Source organism: Panthera onca, chromosome A2 (genome assembly GCF_046562875.1).
Source record: "Panthera onca isolate mPanOnc1 chromosome A2, mPanOnc1 haplotype 2, whole genome shotgun sequence".
Classification (NCBI taxonomy): domain Eukaryota; kingdom Metazoa; phylum Chordata; class Mammalia; order Carnivora; family Felidae; genus Panthera; species Panthera onca.
The window spans coordinates 46,478,806-46,491,658 of NC_138340.1; the positions used below are offsets into that span (position 1 = coordinate 46,478,806).

The 12,853-nt window shown below is 43.3% G+C and overlaps 1 protein-coding gene across 6 annotated transcripts in view; it reads left to right on the top strand.

The window, feature by feature from the left end:
- The first annotated feature begins 5,693 nt into the window (after window positions 1-5,693).
- Window positions 5,694-12,853, top strand: part of ITPR1 (inositol 1,4,5-trisphosphate receptor type 1) — a 326,810-nt gene continuing 319,650 nt past the window's right edge. For all 6 annotated transcript variants that reach the window (XM_078442797.2, XM_078442799.2, XM_078442803.2 and 3 more), the window contains exons 1-2: window positions 5,694-5,947; window positions 6,746-6,816. The gene's annotated coding sequence lies outside the window, so the exon portion shown is untranslated. The remainder of the gene's footprint in view (window positions 5,948-6,745; window positions 6,817-12,853) is intronic.

Genomic DNA, 12,853 nt, shown 5'->3' on the forward strand with positions numbered 1-12,853 from the left:
AATTCCCCCGTAGAGAAGAGTTTTTTTGTTTTTCGTTTGATAAACATATTTCCTTTAGTTCAAACACTAGGATAAGATATGAAGGCCTTTACCCAAATTTCTTCCCCAGATCTAACTTGGCTACTAGAGCGATTCAGGATGATAGCCTTGCAGATGGGAAGCAGGAGATGGGGGGAAATGATCTGAGTTGATAATAAACTCCTGGTTCTGCATGTGTCTCAGGAAGATAATGTGGTAGACAGTAATAGCCCTCTTTATTTGCTTACACAGTGGGAGACAATGTTGGCAGCAATTATCAGAGATGCTATAGCTGTCAATTCTAAATGCAATAAAGTGGTAGTAACTCCTCAACTTCTGCATTCTTCTGTAGCCATTATGCTGCCTCCCAGACCTTAAATCATTGACAATTTGCCAATGTTCCCTTCCTTTTGCAAGTTTACGGACCAGCAGTCTCTTCTAAACTCCAGACAGGACAACAAATACAGGACGTCTCCCTGTTCATGCCTTCTTTTAGCCTCACAGGATGCCTGGGCCTGGGAAAAATGTCTCATTTTCCTAGCTCCATGCCAAATTGTTCTCTCTCCTGCTCGTGTCCAAACACCAGCTGCACTTTTCTTTTTAAAATTTTTTTAATGTTTATTTATTTTGAGAAAGGGGGGTAGGTGCAGAGAGAGGGGGACAGAGGATCCAAAGCAGGCTCTGCACTGACAGCAGAGAGCCCCATGTGGGGCTTGAACTCACAAACTCATGACCTGAGCCAAAGTCAGATGTTAAATTGACTGAGCCACCCAGGCGCCTCCTACACTTTTCTGTCTCATCTATGGCTGCTATGTGCCTGTGGGTGATTTCTTCTGGCTACTCTTATGGTTCCAAAAATGGATTAAGCCAGTAAATGCTGTGCACCTATTCTGTATACAGAGCTTAGCTAGATGCTGCAAAGGGTACACAAATATAGGACTTGATCTCTGTCTTCAAAAAGTTTATCTGCTTGGAGAGACAATATCACACAAAGATGGAGCTGAAAGATAGTCAGGTTGCCAGGGGTATCTATGAATGAGTTTGGCGGTGGGGGGTGGCCATTGGTACCAGAAATTCTAAGAACTGGTGCTAAAATTGTGAGAATCTGTGTCATGCTGGAGCAAATGTCCATGACTTTTATAAGATTCTCAAAGAAAGCACCATCCCTTCACCACAAAAGTTAACAATGACCAAGATAGACTAGTTGGAGGACTGACTAGTAGCTTTTTCTCTTCACTGATAGTTCTCATGTTTGATTGCACATATAAGTAATACATCGGTGCCAAAAAATAGATTGAATTCTCTGACTTCAGGGTCATTCTGTCTTGCCATTTAATAATGATTTGGAGAAGAGATAATTAAAGTACTTAAGGCTTATTGGGGGCACTTATGGGCAATTAAAATCTTTTGCATGGGAGAAAAGCTGGACTAGCATTGCCCCAATAATCAAAAGTTTGCTGTGGAGTTGAGTATTATATTGTGACACATCAACATTTTCTCCAAGCTTGTTGATAACATCCTCTTACTTTGGTATGGCTTGGGTGAGCTTACAAAGCCTTTTCATGTCTAGTGACACATTTGATACAGTGAAGCTGGCTGGGCAAAGACTACCGGCTTCACTACCAAAAAACGGATTCTCTGCAAGGTTAGGTGACTGGCCACGGTTACATGGATATTAAGGGTGCAGCTGAATGTCAAACCCACTTTTTCTGATCCTTGCTTTCTCCAGTGCATTTTACTGTGTTAATCAGGGTGGCATTTGAAGGTGGGCTTCTAGGAAGATTCACTCAGTTGTGGTTTTTAGCTATACACTGCTCATGAAACCTGTTTCTATTTGTAGGGTTTCCCTGGGGGTAGGCTGGTGTGCTAGTTTTGGATGTTCTTCAGGCTTCAGCTCAGTCTATGATACTATCCTGACTCTGCAAAGCCCTCCTACTTCCCTGCATGGGCATTTCAAGGGCAAAGTCATAAATGGCAATTTCAGGGCTGGTTGTCATCTTGAACTGGGTCTTGACAATTCGATTCTTGGTTTTCTGAACAAGCACTGTCAAATAGTATATAATATTAGCCACACATGAAAATTTTAATATCATAGTAGCACATTAAGGAAGTAAAAAGAAGTCAGAATTAAATTTAATTACCTATTTTATTTAACCCAATCCAACCAAAATGTTAACATTTTGGTATGTGATCAATATAAAAACTATTGAGGTATTTTGTTTTTGTTTTTTTTTTTTTTTGTACTAAGTCTTTGAAATTTGACCTGTATTTTATATCTACTTCACATCTCTGTTAGAACTAGCCATATCTTAAGTGTCTAAATGGCTAGTGGCTACTGGATTTGGAAGCACAGTTCTGGAAAATTCTTCCAGAAAAAAAAAAACAACTGTTAAGACAAAGAAGCCTCCTTCCTTCTATTCATAATAAAGAATGAATTGAGCAGTTGCCCCTTTATTATGACATATTTCATCATCCATCATACAGCATTGTAGAGAACCTATTAGCATCATAGCATATTAATCAAAACTACTTTCTAGTGACCCAGTAGCTTCGAGAACCTGATGACAGTTGCAAACTTTTGAATAGGACCATACACACAGACAGGTGGAAGAAACAGTGTATGGTAGGAGTGGGTTCCATGGTTTGTGTGCTCAAAAAATATGTTCATCTATTCTACCATATGCCTGACACACATTCTATTATAATCCTTTTGCTTACAAACTTTTTTTTTGTACATATCTACTAAAATGTGCAGAGAACTAGGCCTGCTGGGTAGGGGAGGAGGGAATACAAGTACAAACAAAATAGGATCCCTGTCTTCAGTGAAAGTTGTGGTCTAGGAGGGAAGACTGGATAAAGCAGTTAAGGGTCAAGTGTCCATGTAACTGGCTCTCAAACAAGACCACATTTTCTTTAGAAAACCCACATTAAAATTCCACCATTTCTGGAGTGACTGGGTGGCTCAGTCAGTTGAGCGTCCAACTCTTGATTTCGGCTCTGGTCATGATCTTGCAGTTTCGTGAGTGCAAGCCCTGTGTCAGGCTCTGCACCGGCAGTGTGAAGCCTGCTTGGGATTCTCTCTCTCTCTCTCTCTCTCTGCTCCTCCCCCATTTGTGCTGTCTCTGTCTCTCTCAAAATAGATAAATAAGCTTAAAAAAATTCCATTGTTTCTGTTAGAAGCACCTGAAATAATTACCCTTTAGCATTTACCAGTTTTAATACTAATGAGTGATTCATTGAATTTGTTTGAAAAAGTAGAGCCAAAAACCCTTTAGAAACAGAACAAATTGTTTTCATAGGGGAAAAGAAGAAAGGGGACAGATGGGAAAGGTGTGGACCTTTTTGTTGTGACAAGATGCGGGTATTTCTTGATGATGTGGAGTGCTAGCTTCAGGCATTAAACATGACGCTCTAGTGCCCAGTAACAAAGGGCTACTGCTGAAAGGGAGGAGAGGCAAGAGTGAATACAATGAACATAAACTTTGTCTGCTCTGAGCATTGCCCATTCCTGGGCTGGTATTAAACGCTTATATGAGCAGATGCCTTGAATGCATATGTTTTCATTGGGGAGGCTGTGGAGGATAGCAGTTAATGTCTAGGGTTCTGGAGTCAGACAGCCCATCACCTATGTGATTTGGAGGACTTTGCTTAAATTCTCTGTGCCTCAGTTTGCCCATAAATAAAAAAACAAGGGGCGCCTGGGTGGCTCAGTCAGTTAAGCGTCCGACTTCGGCTCAGGTCATGATCTCACGGTCCGTGGGTTCGAGCCCCGCGTCGGGCTCTGTGCTGACAGCTCAGAGCCTGGAGCCTGTTTCCGATTCTGTGTCTCCCTCTCTCTGTGACCCTCCCCCGTTCATGCTCTGTCTCTCTCTGTCTCAAAAATAAATAAACGTTAAAAAAAAAAATTTTTATAAATAAAAAAACAATTTTTAATAGGATTTGATGAGAAAATGTACACAAAGAGCTTAGAATAATGCCTGGAACATGCCATGTACTTGATAAATGTCAGTAATTATTATTAGTTTTGGCATTATTTTATGAATAATAATTGTTAGTCCTCGTTCTCCCCTAATTTGTTCCTCAAGTTTCATAAGACCGTTAATTCTGTCAAGCAATCCTGATACAAAGTTGGCAAAGTTCTAATGACTTTCTCCAAGATGGCAAAACTGGGGCAAAGAGATGAACATAACTTGCCCAAAGGCTCAGAGGCTGCTCCTAAAATGGGGAAGGAGGCCATTTAAGGCAGTGGTGATGGATTTCCCCAAAGACAAGGACTTAGTACAAGAACTAAGTCTGGAATTGGAATCCAGGCTGCACTACTTAATATATGGTGGCATCTTGGGAAATTACCTGATTTCTCTGAGCCTTTAGGCCTCCATCTATCAAATAGAGATAATATGCCCATGGTTGTTAAAACTCAATAGCATGATGCATGAAAAGTGCATGTGGTCTGGGTTCGGTAAAATCTGCCTCTCAAACTATTATTATTACTATTGTTGTTATAGCCACCATGTGGGACGGCAGGCAGTGCTTATCTGGGATGCTGTGGTGTGTTTAGGCTTACCACTATGCCCCAGAGCCTGGCACAGTGCCTGGCACCCAGTAAACATTCAGGAAACGTTTGTGTAAGGAATGCCTATCATCTCAGGAAGGGAGAGCAGCCGACTGACTTTGCCTCTTTGCTTAGCCCTTGCCCTCCTTCCAAAAGCCAAACAGCATACAGCCCAAGAGCCCAGGCACATTGTAGCAGGGGGCAGCAACCCATCTCATCCCAGCCGCCGTTATCGGGGGCTGCCGGAGGGCGCCCCGCCTGAACGCGCAACATCGTGCCAGCAGCTGTCTCCGAAGCCCTAATTTTTCTGGCTTGCGGTTTATTTACTTAAGCATTTACAGCTCCGGGGAGCAGAGGGGCTGCTTGAAGCAAGGGTCAGGACTTAGGTCGCGGTTTGTATTTACTTTCTGCCTACCAATCTCCGCGCCGGCGAGTCACAACTCGGCTCCTTTATTTTTGTGCACCAGAGAGGCTAGCGTTTCTTCATCTCCTGTGGGGCGAGGAAGAACACACGCGGCTCGGGGTCTCTCCAGCTACTTGCCTATGTCCCCTCCTGCGTAGATCATCCCTGCCAGAGTTCGTTTTCTATGCAAACCCGAGCAGGATGGAGCAGATTAAATAAAGACAACCTCGCGCCTTTAATCCTTGACCGCAAATACTGGCTTTTTTGTGCCCTGGATTTCTGAAATTCTTGGCTCAGGGACTCAAGGCACGGGGGGGTGGGGAGGGTGCGTAATAGCTTGTAAAAACTTCCCAAAGCAGAAATCCGAGCTCCTACCCCCACCCCCCTCACCCAGAGATACCTGGATTCAAAGGAAAGGGGGCAGCCAGAGGAGGAGCGTCCCCAAGGGTTGGGGGCGCTCCCCAGGGGTTGCTTTGGGTCTCGGGCTCCAGACCCCGCCAGCTCTCTGGTAAGAGGAGGATTCGGAGCCCGGACGCCCCGCAGGACGCCCCTCCCAGTCCCCGCGCGCTTCTATTCAGAGCCCAGCCCGGAGCCCAAGGGATTCTGGGACTCGTAGTCCTTCCCCGCAGCCCCAGGCGCCGCCACGACCTCGGGCTCGGACTACATTGCCCAGGGAGCTTCCCGGCCTATATAAGCTGCCAGGAGCCGCTTCGATGTGCAGTAACCATGTGGATGTGCTGCTGAAGCGTTTCCTCAAGCTCGCTGGGGTGGGAGGAGAGGAGGAGGAGGTGGTGGTGGAGGAGGAGGAGGCAGAGGGTGGAGAGAGAGAAAGCGCACGCCGAGAGGAGGTGTGGGTGTTCCGTTTCCATCCTAACGGAACGAACTCCCTGTTCGCGGACATGGGATTACCCAGCGGCTGCTAACACCTCTCCTCGCCCTGCTCCCCCAGCCCGGCGTGGCTCCCGGGCACCAAGGTAGCGGCTGGGGCCGGGCAGAGGGCGCGGGGAGTTGGTACTGTCCCCCACCCCGGGCGCAGAAGTTTTTGCCCCGCTCTTGCAGTTCTTGGTGGATTTGCATGCACTTGCATACGTTTGGGGGTTCTTTTACTGAGGGCATTTTTGGGGTGTTCATTTTAGGCTGAAAAAAAAAAAATCTCTATTCGAGTGACTGGCCTCGAGGGCTACCGATTCTGGACCGGAATGGCATTCCCCCAAATTGGAAACTGTTGCAACAGCTGCAGGAAATAGTTTTTTTTTTTTTTGGGGGGGGGGTGGTGGCGGGTGTTGGGGGGGGGTGTCATATGTGAGTCCAATCAAAGAAATAATCTTTTAAAAAATGTAGCCCTCCCTCGACCTGTTTGGTTGGGAGAAAAATGCATGTGGGGGCCTCAGTGGGGAGGGTTTAAAAAAAAAACGGAAGAAAACCGGGGAGCGCTGAGGGATGAAATGTGGACGAAGCTCACGCCCAATGAGGATGCGGGCTTCGGATACTTGGCCTAGGCTCTGGGAAACAAGTGCTTTGGGATCTGCCAAACACTTCCTTTAGTTCCAGCTTCCCCAGCACATTCGAAGTTTTTGCGTGCCTAGTCTCACTTGTCAGTTACATACTGGAAATAAGTAAGCGGAGTTACCTAGAATCTTCGTGTCTTGTTTGGGGAAGAGGTGGGTCTCTCCAGGAAGGAGGCTAAAGAAGATGGAAGCTTGCAATTCGAAGCATTTCTGTTGGGGGCCGGCCTTCGTGGTCTTACACTCAGTTTCTTTCTTAATACTTAGGAGCTGACTACAGAGGAGCAGGATTCGCACAGCTGGCGTGTTTGGGCAACAGAGTGCCTGACCTCGGTCAGGTGAGTGTGAAGCCTGAGTGCTGTAGTCAATAATGAATTTTTGTTCGAAGTGTATTTTCTGCCCTCTTCTAAAGAGCCATGGGGATAGGAGTAGGAAAGAAATGGAAACTCCATGGCTTAGTGTCCAAAATTTGTCACTGCCTTTGGTGACAGCTTTAGAGAGCATTTGAGATACAGGGGGCAGTTCTGCCTAGCACTTTTGGCCAAGGCTCAGACTTAAAGCAGCCTGAAAGTTTATGAGAGGAGGGGGAAAAGCCATTAAATGGAGCAATAAAAGGAATGCCCATTGGTGGCTGAGAATTGAACTTGCCTGGCAGCGTGCTGATGATTTAAATTCTGAAGGAAGCAGTACATTTCATCTGCCAAGATATGTAAGCAAAAATTAACTGCCTCTGTCTTTCAAAAATAGTTACTTTTTTCTTACTGTAACATGTGTTTAATCAGAGTAGGTTGGATTGCAAGAAATGAAAGTGGTTGCTGGCAGTTTGAAAGAATTAGTACTTTAAAAAGGGAAGTTTGTTCTTGAAGCATGAAAGAGTAGTATCCAGTCCTTAACTTGAAGCCACCTGAATGTCAAGGAATCTGATGAGTCCCTCTTGTTTAGGTGCTTATTGTGGGATATGAGTTGAAGGCAGCATTTTTCTGTGAAGACCAGCAGCTCCTCCCCCCTCCTCCCCATGGTCATACTGCTCTTTAAGAAAGGGAGGTTTTAACAGCTGCATGTACAACCCATTGCTGCAGATTTGGCCATCACAAGTTTTTTCTTCCAAAATGGTCAGGAACAGGGTAAATGGGTGGAGGTCTGGGTCTCAGCAACTTTTTTAACCTTCTAAATATTTAGCTGTTCCCTGGGCTACAATCTTTGGGTTTTTGAAATTAGAAAATAAAAGGCAGACACTTCATTATAGTAGTATAGTGCTTTTGTTTCCTGTTGATAAGATCCTTAGGAGGGCTGGTGGAGTGGGAAACATTGGGATGTGTGGGCTGTAGTTCCTTCTTGGAGTTGCGTAGACCTTCATGGCTACCTGGGCACTCAAAAGGCCAGGGAATGGGTTAAGTTCCTCTCCTTTGAGCAAGCTCTCAACAAGGAGAAACTGATTCACAGACTCTTCTCCAACTTGTTGCTAAAAATAGCACGGACACATTAAGTACTTGTAAGCCAGATCTAGAGCCATATATCACAGATACTCTAAGTCAGGAACAGGTGAAGAAGTGAAGGTGTAGAGAGTGAAAACACTTGCCCAGTAGCTAGTACACAGTAGAGGCAAGATAGAACTCCAGGTTTTGGGACTGCACTGTGTCCGACAAATGCATTTAAGTTGGGTGGGAGAGGTGAGGGAAAAGCTGGAAAAATGGTACTTATTTCTGTTGATGAAATAACTCTTGTGTCCTAGCAGTGACGAATAAATAGTAATACATTGATTTAAGAAGGAAACGATGTAGCTGTAGATGTAGGGATAAGAGTGTGGCTATTTGAGGAGGTGTTAGATGTTACCCTGACTGTGTTTTAGAGAGCTGTGTGCTGAAAGCTGAATGGGGAGAGTAAAAGAAATCAAACCACGAGGAACACTGTTCAGCATTAGGTTCATCTCATAACTGAAATCCATCTTGATCATCTACATCAAGGCATCTGTGCAGGTTAAAAGAATCAGAATTTCTCAGTCTGAATAATTCAGTAGTTTAAATTGCGGTGAGTCTAAACTGTGAAGTATCGGTATGTTTTCATATACTCTTCAGTTTGGTTTGTGGACAGTTGTGTAGAACACTTTTTCATTTCTTTCTTGTGTGTGCATGAGTGTGTGTGTGTGTGTGTGTTGAAAGTACAGTCTGTTCTTTAAATAATTCAGAGCATAATATACTATCAAGATTTCCTTGTAGCAGGCAGGGAAAGTTCTTCATGCTCTATATGAATTACTCCTGGCCGCCTCTTTAAGTCTATGAAGTTGTTTGGGGTTGACAATATTATCCATTTAACAAAGTGGTGCTTTTTGGAGGGAAATGGCATCCTTTCTTGAGGAATGAGAGATGGAAAGGTTGCTTAGAGGAAAAGAGACAGATGAACCCACCAGATAAATCTCTTGCCTTTTTCCTCAAAATATTTTCAAGTGAGCAGGACCAGGGTATTAGAGGGAGAGATAGAGAAAGGAATGAAACCTCTAATCCAGTGGTATACAACTCGCTGACTTCTAGACAAAAAGAGTCGCATGGCTTTTTAGCTCATTTATAATCTTGTGGAAATTCTGATTTCTTTACAAGCAGCTCTTAAAAAACAAAAACGAAACAACAAACACCAAATATGAACAACCGAAAAAAAAAAAAAAAAGACGACAGAAAAATAAAAGTAGGCTTAAAGTTAGGTTCCTAGGTCAAGCTGTCCTTGGATATATCTAATTAAGGAGCCTATACAAGGCCATTGTCCCATCTTGTTTAGTGCTGGTTTGATCTTTTAAAATAAAACACATTGGGTTTGCAAGCTCTTTATTAACTGTAAGTGCATGCAATTTTTTTGGTTTACTTTTGTGTTTTTAAGCTTTTGCACTGCTCTTGTAATGAAATCAGTTAAGGCTTGAAGTCAGTGACAGCAACATAATTTTTATGATTCCTACCAATTTTCGTAGTGTCTGTGGTTCTGAGGTAATTGCTAATGAGGATGAGCTGAAAAAACCACTAAAACCATCACCTGTGGAGCTAATTCTATTGAACTATGGCTAGGGTCTTCCCTCAGCTGGACATAGTTAACGACATTTGGTGTGATAAATCTGTGAATTTCTAATACCTGCTAACGTTGATATGATCCAAGTGTTTACTCCTACATTCAACAAATTTCTTTTTTTTTTTTTTTCTTATTTTATTTTTGGGACAGAGAGAGACAGAGCATGAACGGGGGAGGGGCAGAGAGAGAGGGAGACACAGAATCGGAAACAGGCTCCAGGTCAACAAATTTCTAGAGCACCTGCTGTGTGCTGAGATCTAGGAGTTCTAGGTGCTGGGGATACAACACTGAAAGTCCTGTGCCCAAGAGGCTTAGATCCTAGTTAGGGGGAAATAGGCATTATAAATAAGCAAACAGGTAGTGAGTGCTATGGAGAAAAAGAAAGCCAACTAAAGGGGAACAGAAAATAACAGATGTTGGTGAGGTTCTGGAGCATTTGGAACTTTTGTGCACTGTTGGTGGGAATGTAAAATAGTGTAGGCACTGCAGAAGACAGTATGGTGGTTCCTTAAAAAATTAAACAGAATTACCAAATGATCCAACAATTCCACTCCTGGGTACATAACCAAAAGAATTGAAAGCAGAGACTCAACCGATATGTGTACATTCATATTCATAGAATTATTCATAGTAACCAAAAGGTAGAAACAACCCACATGTCCACTGATAAATGAATGGACAAACCAAAAGTGGCATGTCCATATAATGGAATATTATTCAGCCTTAAAAAGGAATGAAATTGTTATATATGCTACAGGATGGGTGAAGGTTGAAAACATTATGCTAGGTGAAATAAACCATACACATAGGGACAGGTAGAGTGGTGCTTGCCAGGGGCTGGGGAATGGGGAGTTTGTTCAATGGGTACAGAGTTTCATTTGGGAAGATGAAAAAATTCTGGATGTGGATGGCAGTGTTGGTTGCACAACTGTGTGAATGAACTTAATGCCATTGAATTGCACACTTAAAAATGATTAAAATAGTAAATTTTATGTTGTGTATGTGTATTTTACCATGATAAAAATTGACAACAATAACAACAGTGTAAAGGGGATAAGGAGGTATTAAGTGGGGATTGGGAATCAGGGAAGGGCTCTTTTTTTAAATTTTATTTATTTACTTAAATGTTTATTTTTCAGAGAGAGAGAGGGAGAAAGAACATGGTGGTGGTGGGGGGGGGTGTTCAGAGGATCTGAAGTGGGCTCCTCGCTGACAGCAGAGGGCCTGATGGGAAGCCCCAAACTCAAGAACCATGAGATCGTGACCTGAGCTGAAGTCAGGCACTTAACTGTCTGAGCCACTCAGGTGCCCCTATTTTTAATTTTTTGATGTTTATTTTGAGAGAGAGCATGAGCAGGGGAGGGGAAGAGAGAAGGAGGGAGGGAGAGAATCCTAAGCAGGCCCTGCGCCGTGAGCGCAGAGCCCAATGTGGGGCTCGAACTCATGAACTGAAAGATCATGACCTGAACTGAAATCAAGAGCCACACACTTAACTGAGTGAGCCACCCAGGCACCCCGGAAAGTGCTCTTTAATATGGTGCATTTGAGCAGAGATCTGAAGGAAGGGAGGTTAGCCAGTAGGTATCTGAGGGGAAAGGACATTCCAAAGAGCTAGAGCAGAAAGTGCAAAGGCCCTAAGTTGGGAAAAGGTTCGACAGGTTAGGGAAAGGAAGGAGGCTAGGTTGGTTGCAGCTGAGGGAGAGTGCTAGGGCTTCAGATGGGAGAGGGATTCCAGGTCAGATCCTGCAGGCACCAAGGTTTTGCAGGTAAACAATGGTTTACTTCCCTGAGGATTTCTTAACTTTCTCAGAACTCTACATGTGGTTCTCAGCATCCCTGAGCTACGTTGTACTTTCTGAAGAGACTGGTGAGGCTGGCAAGATCACTTACCAGTTTGGAACTTGATTGGGGGTGGGGTAAAACCTAGATGTCTTGTTAGTCACATGACTTACTTGGGATTATAATCCCCTATAGTTGGAAGGGAATCTTCTTGGATAAATAGATGAACCTGCAGTTGGTTTGGATAAGAATTTTAAGAATCTCATGATATTCTGTGGTTTTTTTCAACAGAAACCTTGTGTACTTTGCTACCACCCTCCAGTCTGTCAGGTCTCATTTTAAGGAATTACACAAGGAGAATTTACGTTCTGCTGTCTAGCATCATCCTTGGGGAATATGAACTTCCAAATAAGTAATTCTCTCTGATAAGTGAAGGGGATCCCTTCATGTGTACAAATTTATAACATACATACCTGGTGATACTTACTGCATAAGATGCACATATTCAATTAACAAAAACAAGCCAGGCACCCCTAATCCCACAGGTCAAGATGAGGGTTCCAGACTCCTGCATGTATACATATGTAAAAATTATGTGTATAATATCATTAAAAAGGACTCATGCCGTACCTCAAGTTTTGTTCCTTGCTGGTTTCACTCTATCCTGAACAGCTATTCTTGTTAATCAGTAGATACCCGTGTCTTCATTTTTATGAAGGTATCTGTACCTTTGATGTGATTGCATTTGGGTGGTGACAGGTATGGAATCACTAGGGGAGAACATCATTCAGATTTCATCACTGTCATAGAATCCAGGTTTTCTCTCTCAGTTTATACTGGTTTTTAAGAAAACTAAATGGAAGGTAAAGCACTATTCCAAAGTTAGCTGGGTCATTACAGGGATAAATCTTAGTAATGATTTATTTCAATACAGAATCTCTTATTCTTCAGAGTAACCTTCACTGTAGATAATTGGAAACACATAGAACAGTGAGATCTTAGTATCATGAACCCCTGTTTACTTATCACCTATCTGCACAGTTACCAATTCATGACCGTTCTGTTTTCACCTGCATTCTGATACACGCATCTTGGGTGAGTTGGGAACAAGTCCCTGATACCAGTTCATCTGTATTTTATTTTATTTATGTTTATTTATTTATTTTGAGAGAGAGCAAGAGAGCGAGTGCGTGCGTGAGCACAAACAGGGAAGGAGCAGAGAGAGACAATCCCAAACAGGCCCTGTACTGTCAGCGCAGAGCCCAGTGCGGGCTCGATCTCACAAACCGTTAGATCATGACCTGAGCCAAAGCCAAGAGTCGGGGGCTTAACTGACTGAATCACCCAGGCTCTATCTGTATTTTAGTATGTAGCTCTAGCATAGGGATTTAAAAACAAAAACAAAAAAACAACAACATAATACTGTAATCCATCACAGGGAGAAAAAAAAAGACATATTTTTTAATGGAGTCTGTTCTCCTTTTATGTTTATGTACATACATACAACATATATTACACAGGTGCATATATACACACATGCTTACA